This window comes from Myripristis murdjan, chromosome 12, assembly GCF_902150065.1.
Source record: "Myripristis murdjan chromosome 12, fMyrMur1.1, whole genome shotgun sequence".
Taxonomy (NCBI): Eukaryota; Metazoa; Chordata; class Actinopteri; order Holocentriformes; family Holocentridae; genus Myripristis; species Myripristis murdjan.
Window position 1 is genome coordinate 3,166,740 of NC_043991.1, and position 12,825 is coordinate 3,179,564.

Sequence of the window (12,825 nt, forward strand, 5' to 3'; positions counted from 1 at the left end):
AGATCCAGATAATCAAGATTCAAGAGTCTTTTATTATGCGTATATATCATACATCCAGTTATACTGATGTAGCAGAGTAATATTGTTTGGTTTTTGCTCCTTGACAGTTCAGCAAAATAACAGACAAAGCATTAAAACTGTAATAAAAAATACAGTCTGATGATGTGTGTCAGGTGCTGTGTGTGTGTGTGTAAATGTGCAAATATGTGTGTAGGTGTGCGTGGTGTATGCACAGCTATGTCGGTATGTGTGTGTGTGTGTGAGTCACAGACAGAAAAGCAACAGGCTGTTTGTTCAGAAGCCGGCTGCCTGCTGAAAAAACAGTCACACAGCTCGCTGGTCCGGGTCTCTCGCAACATTTTGGGTAAAATCCCCTTTTTTCCCCGATGTCCCCAGACTGGGACCAGATGTTGGACACCATTTCCACCTCTGGACGTCCAGTGGTTCAGTTCCTGTGGACGGCATGCTGTGTTAGCTTAGCGTAAAGACTTGAAATCTATGGGAGTCGTTAGCCTAGCGCCGTCAAAGTGAAAAACTAAACCTTATCACAGCTCCAAAGGTGTAGATTTGTAGATTTATAGATTTATTTATTTTTTAAAAGAAATGGGACAGTACATGTACATGTTAACGTGAGATTATAGCCGTAGGGGAGAGTGGGGTAATTTGTGCCAAGGGGCAAGTAGTGCCACCCCTGTTATCTAGAAAACCATAGAAGAAGTTGGTCATGTGACCACATATTTTTGAAGAGGCATCCATTTCACTCATCCTGCAAAGAAGGGAGACACATGGCTTGAGAGGTAAGCACATTTCAGTTCAAAAAACATTTTTTTGCCCTCCAAAGTAAAATTTCTATGATCAAGGTTTTTTGATTGCTGTGCTTGAACAATTATAGAAAACTTTGAAAACAGTTCACACGGGTTTTAGTACTTTAGTAAGCTACACCATGAGTCTATACAGTTAGCATGATGTTAGCTCAAAACAGCTGGGGGATGCATTTTTTTCAAAATGGTGGGCTTGGGGTAATTTGTGCCAAAGGGCCTTGGGGTAAGTTGTGCCAGTGGAATAACTTGTGATTATATACTATATATTACTTTATTGTATTTTACTGTTATTGTACATTGTCTTCTTACCTTTGATCACTAAAACTATTCAGATTCAGATGAAGATGATTTGCAGGTGCTCATTTTGGACTTTTTATTTTGTTCTGGGTATGTGTTCATGTGGCGCTAGGCCTTGTTATAGAAAAATGGCCTGTGATCTTGTTAAAATAGTAAATAAATGTTAAATAAATAATTTTGTATTGAATTTGTTTTGCTTTTATATAGCATTATCATTTGTGAGATTAAAATGATCTGTTTTACTTCAATTATCAATGGCACAATTTACCCCAGTGTATTCTCTCTAATGGCACAATTTACCCCAGTGTATTCTCTCTAATGGCACAATTTACCCCGCACTGGGGGCAAGTTGTGCCACAAAACCATTTTTTTTTCGAAAGCTGTATTTCTCAAACAGTTTATATAAGATCCAAAGTGATTGTTCCCAGGGATGCACAACATCCTAAACTATATGTGCATATTTTAGTTGGAGGCATTACTGTAATCCCCTCGCTTTAAAGGCACTTTAAGTAAAAATTGGCACTATTTACCCCACTCTCCCCTACATGTAAACATGTGAGATTATAGCCGTGTGGCTAATTTCCATCTCTAGTCCCATTGGCAGGTTGGTGTTGTACATAGTGTTCACATTATTAATAATACACAATAGAATAAAAAAAAAGAAAAAAACAGCATAGTTGATCGTGAAACATACAGGCCAAGGGTCAGGGGACCATGCACATTTCACCACTGCTTAAACACTAAACTATATGTCAGTGGATCATATGGATTTGCAGTAGTCGAGTTGTAAAAAAACAAAAATTCAGGGGGGATGGTCAATTTTTTCACTTGATGAAAAGTGAGGATGGCAGTTTTACAGGGGGGATGATTTTGACCATTTTTCTTTCCGGGGGGACGCCGTCCACCCTCACCCCCCCTCAGCTCGAGGACTGTGGATTTGAAATAGATGTGATGGAATTAAAAAAATAAAATAAATAAACACCCATAAATAACACCCAGCTGGCTGAGGCAGATGGCCGCCCACCCAGCTCAACGTTTTTCCCCTGTCAAAAGGTTTTTTTTTTTGTTTTTTTTTTTCTCACCACTAAATTTGTTTGGTCTCTGCAAAGCGCCTGGGGGTGACTTCTGCTACGATGTGACGCTGTGCAAGTCAAACTGAATCACAATGAATAGAAACGAGTCAGAATAAAGCAGATCAGCCCACCAGGAGCGAGAAAATGACACTCGCTTTAAGAAAGATTTTTGGAAACACGTTGACAAGCATTGAAGGTGAGTTTTTTTTTTTTTTTTTTTTCCACGGCGCTTCTTGAATCAGTCGGTGGCTGAATGAGGCCCACGACACCTCCAGACGACTCGACAGTTTGTGGCATCGCAGAACCTCCTCCACACCCGCTGTCAGCGCCGAGAGCAGCCACACACACACACACACACACACACACACACACACACACACACACATGTACAGTGCACCTACAGCCTCGTGCACGCCACCGCCGCACCGCGTCGACGCTGTGCAGCATTTACAGTGACAACAAAGGGACGTATGACGAGATGGTGACGATGCTGGGAAACAAAAGGGGAAGTTGAAGCTGAAGGGGTTGAAAAGAAGTCTGCACTCGTTTTCATGTGATCACTGAAGGTACATCACTGGCACGGGTGATGAAAATGTGTGTGTGTGTGTGTGTGTGTGTGTTCGCATGTGCGAGGGGTGTTGGAGGTGTCAGCGAGGCAAACCAGGAGAACATCACCCACAATCCCTCAGTGATCCAAGAAACTGAACATGTGACAGAGCGAGAGAGAAAGAGAGAGATAAACTTAAAGGCAAAGAGTAAAAAAGCGAGACATAGAGGCAAAAATTAAAAAAAAAAAAAAAAACAGAATGAGAGAAAAAAGGGTTTCAGGACGAAATATTATTCAAGTGAAAGAGGAGAATGAACACCAAATCGTTAAAAACCAGGTTATAGTTTTATGCCACAAATAAAAATGAATTCAAGACGCTTTGGTGACACAAGATGTTGCAGCGTTGCTTTAGAGAGACTTTAGAGGGTAAGATCGAGTGCAGAAAGTCTGTTTACATTTAACATGTTGAACCGAGCAAGATGCCCAAACACAAACTCTCATACACAGCTACAGTATGAGAGTTAGCTGAGGGGTGTGTGTGTGTGTGTGAGAGAGAGAGAGAGAGAGAGAGAGAGAGAGAAAATCTCCATCTCTACATGTAATTTAGTCGCATCCTCGGTGTTAAAATCTTGTTTTTCTTCAAACAACATAAAAAAAAAATCCACCAGTTGCATTAGATAATCCCACTTGTTTTTCCAGTGCAGTTTCACTTGTTTCTGTAATTTTAATCAGCAATTAAGTATAAATATGTTGACAAAAGGCAGAATGAGGCAGATCAAGGATCAAGAAAATGGCACGATTCAGAAAAATCCTGGAAAGTGTCGTAAACAAGTGGGATTATCTCATCCAGCTAACAGATGTTTAAAGAACACACAGATTATGGGACTACTTGACTAAATCACCATAAAATTACTCCAAACAGCTCATGCAGTGCAGTCCACATTTTCTGAAGATAAATAATATGATTACGGGTCAAATTATCCAATATTCACTTTACTGTCTCCTCAATGTTCCTAAAAAAGGTGTTGCCTTCAAATGCTGACAGGAATGTTGTAATTTAGGGCAGAGCTCACGTACTGACCCAATAATGTGATAAATATAAATGGAAATTTTCACATGGTACCCATCATGCCAAGGTGTGACATTCTCAGTCTTTGTTTAGCCTTTAGATGCCACACATCATAACTTTTTACCATATAACTTAAAATAAAATAAATACTTTAGTTTAATATTTGCTCACAGATTGCATATAAATTTATATTCCCTGCCTCTATATGCAACACTTTCATGTGCTATTAGAAGAAATCAGATGTTACACTTTTGCATTCAAGTGGTCTCCTGTCTCTAAATAGATCATGCTTAGTAGATAATTTAAATATTTTCATTTTTGGTTGAACTAACTGGCATTGTCGTGTCTGGTTCAGGATTTCAAGAATTTTTATCTATCATCATCATGAGCCTCAAAGAATTACTCCTGTATGAGCTCCGAGGGCAGGTTTAACATCACACACTGCACACACATTCACACTCAAACACACATGCACACACCACCGCCACTGCCTGCACCAATACTACCAATTAATTTACATGGCAACAACTGTTTAACAGCCCGGGTCAGGCAGGCCTGGCCGGGTCAGACACCACAAAGGACGTGTGGTGTTTATGGGGAGCGGGAAATTGCAAATTATTTGCTTCATTTCCCCTCAAGAAGGGACACCCAGGACCTCAGCTCTCAGCGGCTCTGTTTGCTGCTTGAGTTCCACTCAAGACTCATAATGTGGAAACTAAAATAAAGATCTAAAAAAGTGTGTGTATATGTGTGTGTGCATATGCGTAAGTCTATAATAAGAATATGTTTTGAGGCGAAACTTGCTGGTAATGCACCAGTAAGAGTCATGTCTGTGCAGATTTCCAGTCCAACTAGAGACCACAGCCGCTGATGTCGCCTCCTCAACCAGAGAAGGTGAAGTCAGGTGGTAAAGTTTCGTTTTGGATGACAACCTGCATGATGGCACATGATTTACAGCCTCTTTTCTCAGTGGACAAAACAGTATGTGCATAAATAATAATGTATTTCAGTTGAAGACAGTTGCTGCTTATAACTACAGTATGAAACTTTTTTTTGCCTTGAGTCAGTCATTTTACTGTTAATCTCATCCTCCTCCCCCTCAACTGGTCCAGTTCACACCCAGAGTTCGGACACGGCAGGCGTTGGTGTAGCAGGTGGCGAACACAGGCGTTGAAGAAGCAGGTGGCAAACGCAGCCGATCCAAAATCATAAAAAAAAAAATAAAAAAATAGCACTGATGGTTTCAGCTTCTTTTGAAAGTTTTTGATCCACTTGATGTGCTGTTTTTCATGCTTTTGCTTATTGCTCTTCTTAATGCTGCTGTTGCTGGGATTCTCTAGCCATACCAAGCTCACACCCATCCAACCTGCCATGAAAACTGACATACTGGGCGTGCAAACCCTTTATGCTAACTGGGAAGACCCACCCATATACTCTGCCTCTGATTGGTTAACCCGTCACCCAGCCCAAACCCTCACCTTAACCAACCTAGCCAGCAAAGGTAACAATTATGAGCCAATCAGAGGCAGGTATGCAGGCCCAGTATGTCAATAAAACCTTTTCCAAAGCCCCAAACACCCTAATGTCACTGAAAAGCCAGAAAAATGCTCCATAAAAAGTCTCCATTCAAAATGTTACTTAATTACTGAAGTATAAAGATTTGAATATAATCTTTATTGTGCACAGATGTGGAAATCTGCCTTCGGCTTCACAAGTTGGTTAGAAGTAAATCACAACATATATATATATGATAATAAAAACACAACATGCACCGTGCAGACAGCACTGAGAATGGTGTTTATGAGTTATTGTATTTTGTATGAAAGACGTTTTTGAAAATGTTCTCGGTTGCTACAGCGGCTTTAAAGGGTGTTTATGAGAGTTTTATGAATAAAAAAAGAAGCGAAAGTATAGAGGTATTTATCATTGTGAAGAATGGGTCCTTAGCCTGTAAGAAGTGTTTAAATGTTGGAGCTCTAACTGCTCCGTAGTTGTTGGCTGGTTTCGCTCCAACAATGCAGCACATCTGCTGTTTTGCATTGAAAACATTTCCCTTTGACATGTTAGTGGAGAGGTATGCAGCCAAATGCAAATCCTCAAGCTGAAGGACTCGTCTGCAGGGAGGATGCTCGCTGGTGCTTCAGCTTGGGTCTTCTGTGCGTCTTGATTGTGCCATTATAGTAAAAAAAAAAAAAAATGGGCCAATCAAGGTGAGAGCACCTTCTCCCACCAAGCGGCTCGCTGGCTTCAGGTGTGCCAGCTGCATTCCTGTGTCAAGGTCGCTCCCTGTGCAACAAGGACTCCCCATAAACCACACAAGCCCTTGATGCTTTAATGCACAGGACTCCTCTATAGTTAGTGTAATGTAGGGTGGCAAGTGCACGCTGAGTATTTTTAACTCTGGGATGACTTTGATGTGCAAAAATGTGGGTCTGCCAATAATCTGCCTTGTTTTTCCTGTAAAGGGTTTTAACAGCAAACAAGAAGATGGTAGGTCTTATGGTGCTCTCCTGGTAGGAGATTACTCATATTTTGATTATGAATCTGGGTTTGCCTTCTGTCTAGTCTATAAACTAACAGTCTGTTTTTACAGGAATAATTCTCTTATCATTTGCTTTAGCTCTAAATAGCATATGTTTATTTGATAGGGAGAAGGTGGGATTTGAATCTTTTTTTTTATTTTTTATTTTTATTGTGGCTGCTGGTGGTTTTCATTCGTTCATTCATTTGAGGTTTGTTATGGCACAATTAGCGTCTTTTTTTTTTTTTTTTTTTTTTGGTGTAAAGTGAGTTTGTTTCATATTTTTGGTTTGACTAAGTTATGGACCAAGTGTCTGGTTGGTTGCCCTGCCGTTTGACTGTCAACTGTTCAACTTCTTTTTGATGCAATTTGATGAAATTAGGATTTTAATATTTCTAATAAACCAGCCTTGACCCATGCACACTGTCTGTCTGTCGATAAAGCTTTGTCATGGTCTTCTACGTCTGATACCGACACCAAAGGCTCCCATTAGAGGCCAAACACACCTTTTTGGCATCAGAATGAGACTTGGAGGATGGTGATGTAGTATCAAGAGTGAGGAAGTCTTTGTAAGGAGGGGATCGTAGTGGATGGCAGGTGTAGAAGCCACAAAGACCTTCAAGCACAAGATATGAGTTCAATCTCCATATCCAGCTCACTGTTTTCATGTGTAGCAGTTTTGTTAGACCGTGACCGTGTCCAGTTTCCATTTTTGCACCTAAATCTAACCTTTCCTTCACCTTAACAAACTGGTTTTTATGCTGAAACCTTTTCCTAACATTAACCAAGTGTTTTTTAGCCTAAACCTGACCTTTCCCTTACCCTAACCATGTGGTTTTTATGCCACCGCCTACCCACCAGACACTGAGAAGAGCGAGAAAGCTCGGTGCCAGATACTTACACCAGAAGGCGCCTCTGGTGTCAGTTTCAGATGTGAAATTGGTGTGAGACAGCATCAGCATTTGGACCTGAGAGTGAGAATGTGCTGGGATCTCACATGTAAACCCATCATGTGTCAGGCAGGTCTGGCATAATCACACACTGCAGGGGGTTATGGGACTGATAACCTCAAGTTATGTGGTTAATCTTCTTTATTTCAGTGCTCACATTACAACTACAAAAAAAAAAAAAAAAAAAAAAAAAAAAAATGCTGTTATTTTCACTACCCTTTGCAAATATCAGGCTGAAGTTGAACTATCCACCTGCATGAGAAAGACATTATAGACATTATAATAGACGGTGTGACAAATTGCTGCTTAAAGAAGAAAGAAAGATAAAGAAATACAGAAGGAAATACAGAAAAGAGCCCAAAACTACACGATTCTATCTATGAAGCCTCACTCACGTGTAAAAATGCTAAAAAGCGCGTTTAATATCCGCAGGGAGTCACCCCAATAAAAAAGTGACGGCTTGAGGTTTGCAGCTGGCGGGTGTACTGCGCTGTTTTTTGGAGCCACGGCTCCGGCGGCGAGGCGCACCTGTGGCGGGTCCGTCTGATTGGAGCGAGTCGGCGCCTCACTCCGCCCCCCCCCCCCCCCCTCCGCGCTCCCGCCCGCCTCTCCAAACCCGGAGCGCACAGCTCTACCTTCCCCTGCCCGCCGCATAAAATGAGCAGCCGTCTCACCGCCCGGACGCGTTAACGACACAGATGGTTTGTTCAGCCCTCCCCGCTTTGTGCTGACCGTAACCGCTGTCATTCAGGCGCTGTCGCTCCCGTTGCCGATCGTGTTGTTTCGGATGCGCCATGCAGGCTCGTCGGTGGAGTTGTGGTGGTATTCGGCTGGCGGCGTGGACGTGGGTTTGGAGCGCGGCGCTGCTCGGAGCGTGGTGCATCCCCGCAAATCAAGGTAGGAAAACACGCACACGGACACCGGCCGGGTAACGACAGCGGTATGAGGCACGGGATGGAGTTTGGACCGCGACGCATCCAACCGGCTGACGCTCCGTCCCTTTCATCATCATCATTATTAATATAATCACTGTTATTTGTAACCTCGGCGGCCGTCGGCTCGCCGCAGGTTTGGGTTCGGCTCCGACGCCGTTAGACAGACACAGAGGTCGCCTCTCACATTCATCTGAGCGGACGGTGTTGGTGACAGCTGTGTCCTGCACGGCTGGGATCACCGCTCCTGCCGACACGCTGCAAACTGAAATAATAAAAAAGGACCTTTGAGCGGAACATGCCTGGGTTCAGATAAGCAGACTATTAAGACTGCAATAATCTGAAAATGTTCCGGTAGTCTGTCTGTGGCTCCCAGCGGCGCATTTATTAATCAACACTTATTGCACTTGATGGTATCTTTTATGTTTTTAATTGCTCCTATAAGGACATGCATTGTGTCTGCGGTACTTGATAGCGAGTTTATATGATCTTATTATGCAGGAGGCGAGCTTTTCTTTTGTAGTCTGTGTAATTACAGGATCTCTTTGAACGTATAGTTTTTCTAATAGCTGCCTGTGACGGTTATTTGGCATTAGTTTGGCTGTGTTTACTAAAGGGCTCTATTACAGCGTTATTAACGTGCCTGCCAGGCGATGATACAGTTAATTTTCTTTGTCAGAAATAAACACCTTCGCCAGTTAGGCCCATGTAAGTTGGTGCTGTTATGTTTAATATGTCAGTTCAGCGGGTTGTAAAGTCAGGAGTCAACAATTTATCATGTAATTGAATGATATTAGGAGGTTTTCCCGGAATAAAGTGGCCATTTTCAGTTTGTTAATTTAGCTCATGGATAATTACAGGCTACCCGTCAATACTGATAATAGTGATAATAATGAAAAAACGCTAAAGGAAGCTGCGTGGTGGTGAAAGATCATGTCGTTCCCACGCTATTGTCCGCCAACTGAACAGAATCCTAATAGCTGTGAATGCCATTGTTTGGAGCTGTTAGACACAGCATTATCAGGGGGAAGGAGGCATGAATCATCCTGGGGTTATTCTCCACCTGGCAGATTTATGTGGACAGAGTTGAGATGCACTGACCGATGGCTCCCCAAGCAGCCTGCCTGCCGTCCTGGGACATTTCAGGGGTGCTCCATGGGAATGCAAGGGCGTCCTTCAGCAGCACAGCCGGGGACACAGGGGGGCGACCCGGGCTCTCCAGGCGTCAGGAAATGTGACAAGGAAGGAAAAAGCGTTTATTGTGGTGGATAAATCATTAAAAAAGGAAAACATGTTTTGATCAGTGCAGGTCTTGGTCGGGGCTTTAGAAAGGCTTGTGTGCCTGTACTCTGTTTTCTCCATTTCCAAAAGCAGCACCACACTTTCTTGATCTTTGTTTGATCATATAGAGGAGCCAGCCATCTTTTTCTGCCTTGTTTCTCACAGCCGAGGACATTTAAAAAAAAAAATTGTCAGCACACATGCTTGAATTAGCTCAGTTTTGCATGGCTTACCTGTCTCCTGGATGTGGTCTAATTATACCTAACCCACTAATTCCCTCCTATAATAAAGGGTTTGTGGGCAAATTCTCCTCCAGTAGGGGTCTGCAGACAGCCATGCTCCCAGTGCAGTGTTAAGTAGAAAAGTCCATCAACATTTCCCTTCAAAAATCCCTTGAGGGAGGTGTTTTATGGCAGGCCCGTGTGAATCAATAAGTGCAGTTTGTTGTGTTTAGGGCGAGGAGCTGGAGCGCGAGTGAATCAGTCCAAACTGTAAAAGCACAGCCTCGTTATTGTGCCTCGCTCATTACGGTGTGAAGAAGGTGCATTGTGAGCCAGTGAGTCAGTGGCAAGCTGCAGGATCACAAGGCTGTGATGTCTGTGTTTTGACGCCTGTGCAGTGGGAGCAGAGTGTACGCACACACACACCAACACACACACACACACACACACTGCAATCTCACACATCTATATCAGTGATGCGTTTGTTTTCTTGTGTTTCCTTATGTATTTATCTCTCTCGTTGCTCCTCTGCAGCGCTGTGCGTCAAACCTGTTACTTTGTTAAAAAATCATTTTCTAAACACATTAAATTGACATGAAAACTGCTAACTTTTACATAACAAAATATAATGCATTACACACACACACTTCTCTTCAAGGAGCATTTGCCAGAGGCTGCCATCCAAGAAGATTTTTTTTTTTTTTCCAAATCAAATTTGGCACATATTTGCATTGCAATAGATAATCACACCATTGCATACATAATTACAGCGGAGAGTGAGACCCCAGGATTAAAATAGCACTTATTGTTATTCCGAGTCTCTCATTGGGCTGTTTTTAGTATAATTGAAAGAGAGTCAAATTGAGCCGTCGTTCAGTTTGCTCGGGACAGCCTCAAGGAATCATGGGGGATTTGAGGCTCAGGAGGAGCAGAGGGAAGCTGCACGCTCCTCACTCTGACGCAGAGCGTTTAGGTTTTAGATTTTGGCACAGAATTTGCTTCCTCAGGATAAAAACAGCACATTACATCAGTGGCATATTACATATTCTACAGGAACGTAAGCATAGACCTAGATAATGTAGAAGGGACCACACTGATACTTCATGGGGCCGATGCTGATACCGATATTATGGAGTAAAAAAATGTGATATTGATATATTGGCTGATATATGTTTATATGTAAACACACTTTTTTTTTTTTTTTTGGAAATGATCCCTCAAATGTGGTTATCAAACACTTGTGACAGCGATATGTCATGGCGACGGGATACTTTACAGTAAACTTTACTGTCCAAAGTGACATCAGCGCACTTGATGTCAAACAAACTTCACTGGGAATTGAAAATGTATGAATAACTATAAATTGAAAGAAAAAAACAGAAATAGAACTATATATTTAAATATGTTAATTAATTACACTTGATTTTTTTAAAAAAGGAAAAATGAAGTATTCATTTCAAATTCCGCTTAATTACCCAAAGCATCCCAAATCATAATAATAAAAAAAAAATAAATAAAATAAAAATCTGTAACATATATGCTGATACTGACAGTTTTGGGAAGGTTACTTTTGAAATGTAACAGGTTACAGATTACAAGTTGCCCGGTTAAAATGTAATAAGCAATGTAACTATTTTAATTACTTCATCAATGTAACGTAACTTAATTAGATTTGATTCCTCTTTGATTACAAATGCTTTAAACTGGACAGTAAAGCTGGACAGTTTACAGCAGGCAGTGTGAACCTGACAGCAGAGCTCAACACCCACTGTCAGACTTTTATTAAACGTTCTTCTGCAGAACTTGAATTAAGATCAGAACGTTTTGATTTTTAAACAAATCACAGACAACAAGCCGTCCTGACGTGGTCGCCTGGCAGAACGGCTGCTTGGAGCCACGCGCTTTGATTTGATTGGCAGATGAGAGAGAGGCGGGGCAAATTCAAACAAGAGAACCAATCAGAAACAACCGTCAAAACCTGGAGTCTGTCTGGGCGTAGAGACGCTCCTGTCCTCGATGCTGCTGCACTCAAAGCGGCTTTTTACTGAAAATAATAAATTTGAATGTAGGGATGCACGACTTTGTATTTTTTGCGATATCCAATATGCCGATAACTTCCTACTTTTGGTCGATTGCTGATGCTGATACCAGTATATGTGCACATCTCTTTGCACCTGTAGTGGAATTAACATTTTATCATAACTACTCTTATTGTGAAGGCCCCCTAAGCAGATGCAGACATAAAATACATATATACAATTTTTTTTTTTCTTTTTCTACTCTAATTTGTAGAGCGTGGTCTTTACCTGCTCTACCTGTAAAGCGTCATGAGATAACTTCTGTTGTGATTTGGCGCTATATAAATAAAGATTGATTGATTGATTGATTGATGCTGCTCAAAATGTGCACACTCAGTGGGCAAAATAAGAAAACTACCTCAACTTATGATATGTAAAACATGCCACATTTATTTTTATATAACACTTTCTTTCAAACCAACCTGTAAGAGTCATCCTGCTGAAACGGGCCTGGATGATCCCGACACAATCAGGGAAAATTTGACCTATTTCACACATTAGCAGAAATTTTAACTTGAGGCCGATACGGATATTTCATTTTAAAGCCAATATCAGCGTATACCGATGATGTGCTGATGTTTTTGTGCATCCTTGATCAGATGTAACCGCTTTGGAATCACCAACATTTGGCTTAGTAGCTGTAATTAAAGTTTTTGGCAATTTAATTACATGAAACTAGTTGCTACCCAACACTGCTGACATATATAATAGAATAGAATAGAATAGAATGCTTTATTTGTCATTGCATGTTACCATACAACAAAATTACATGATCTCTCGTAAAAAAAACAAACAAACAAAAAAAAAAACACACTGACTCACACATTGACATACTAAGACAGGTAAAAGTGCTCATAGTCATGAAGTCAGCCAATCAGGATGTGAGTGTGGCTCCAGCTGTGACACAGATTAGAGGGTGTAGACTGGCTGTCTGTGACCAAGAGAGCCCATTAACTTATTAGTGACAATCCAAGAAAATGTAAATCCAGTGTAAAAGGTCCTGGTAAAGCCCGTACAGTAGGGACGGGCGATACC

At 41.5% G+C, this 12,825-nt stretch overlaps 1 protein-coding gene across 1 annotated transcript in view; it reads left to right on the forward strand.

The window, feature by feature from the left end:
- The first annotated feature begins 8,113 nt into the window (after positions 1-8,113).
- epha5 (EPH receptor A5) overlaps positions 8,114-12,825 on the forward strand; it is a 144,480-nt gene continuing 139,768 nt past the window's right edge. Inside the window, 1 exon segment of the mRNA XM_030064988.1 lies at positions 8,114-8,175. The gene's annotated coding sequence lies outside the window, so the exon portion shown is untranslated.